Raw genomic sequence first — 1919 nt, 5'->3', positions numbered from 1 at the left:
CTAGTCCTAATAGGACTAGGGGAGGGGGGAGGCGCGCAGCCCTTATGGGCAGCCCTTTCACCTTTCCACTAAGGCCCATATGATTCCCGGGGGGTTCCGGTAACCTCCCGGTACTCCGGTAAAATCCCGATTTCACCCGGAACACTTCCGATGTCCAAACACAGGCTTCCAATATATCAATCTTTATGTCTCGACCATTTCGAGACTCCTCGTCATGTCCGTGATCACATCCGGGACTCCGAACAACCTTCGGTACATCAAAATGCATAAACTCATAATAACTGTCATCGTAACGTTAAGCGTGCGGACCCTACGGTTCGAGAACAATGTAGACATGACCGAGACACGTCTCCGGTCAATAACCAATAGCGGGACCTGGATGCCCATATTGTCTCCTACATATTCTACGAAGATCTTTATCGGTCAGACCGCATAACAACATACGTTGTTCCCTTTGTCATCGGTATGTTACTTGCCCGAGATTCGATCGTCGGTATCCAATACCTAGTTCAATCTCGTTACCGGCAAGTCTCTTTACTCGTTCCGTAATACATCATCTCACAACTAACATATTAGTTGTAATGCTTGCAAGGCTTATGTGATGTGTATTACCGAGAGGGCCCAGAGATACCTCTCCGACAATCGGAGTGACAAATCCTAATCTCGAAATACGCCAACCCAACATCTACCTTTGGAGACACCTGTAATGCTCCTTTATAATCACCCAGTTACGTTGTGACGTTTGGTAGCACCCAAAGTGTTCCTCCGGCAAACGGGAGTTGCATAATCTCATAGTCATAGGAACATGTATAAGTCATGAAGAAAGCAATAGCAACATACTAAACGATCGGGTGCTAAGCTAATGAAATGGGTCATGTCAATCAGATCATTCAACTAATGATGTGACCTCATTAATCAAATAACAACTCATTGTTCATGGTCAGGAAACATAACCATCTTTGATTAACGAGCTAGTCAAGTAGAGGCATACTAGTGACACTTTGTTTGTCTATGTATTCACACATGTATTATGTTTCCGGTTAATACAATTCTAGCATGAATAATAAACATTTATCATGATTATAAGGAAATAAATTATTGCCTCTAGGGCATATTTCCTTCAGTCTCCCACTTGCACTAGAGTCAATAATCTAGATTACACTGTAATGATTCTAACACCCATGGAGCCTTGGTGCTGATCATGTTTTGCTCGTGGAAGAGGCTTAGTCAACGGGTCTGCAACATTCAGATCCGTATGTATCTTGCAAATCTCTATGTCTCCCACCTGGACTAGATCCCGGATGGAGTTGAAGCGTCTCTTGATGTGTTTGGTCCTTTTGTGAAATCTGGATTCCTTTGCCAAGGCAATTGCACCAGTATTGTCACAAAAGATTTTCATTGGACCCGATGCATTAGGTATGACACCTAGATCGGATATGAACTCCTTCATCCAGACTCCTTCGTTCGCTGCTTCCGAAGCAGCTATGTACTCCGCTTCACATGTAGATCCCGCTACGAGGCTTTGTTTAGAACTGCACCAACTGACAGCTCCACCGTTTAATGTAAACACGTATCCGGTTTGCGATTTAGAATCATCCGGATCAGTGTCAAAGCTTGCATCAACGTAACCTTTTACGGTGAGCTCTTTGTCACCTCCATATACGAGAAACATATCCTTAGTCCTTTTCAGGTATTTCAGGATGTTCTTGACCGCTGTCCAGTGATCCACTCCTGGATTACTTTGGTACCTCCCTGGTAAACTTATAGCAAGGCACACATCGGGTCTGGTACACAGCATTGCATACATGATAGATCCTATGGCTGATGCATAGGGAACATCTTTCATATTCTCTCTATCTTCTGCAGTGGTCGGGCATTGAGTCTTACTCAACTTCACACCTTGTAACACAGGCAAGAAC

Source organism: Triticum urartu, chromosome 2A (genome assembly GCF_056163025.1).
Source record: "Triticum urartu cultivar PI428250 chromosome 2A, HENAU_Tu73, whole genome shotgun sequence".
Lineage (NCBI taxonomy): Eukaryota > Viridiplantae > Streptophyta > Magnoliopsida > Poales > Poaceae > Triticum > Triticum urartu.
Note: the sequence above shows the minus strand (reverse complement) of the source record.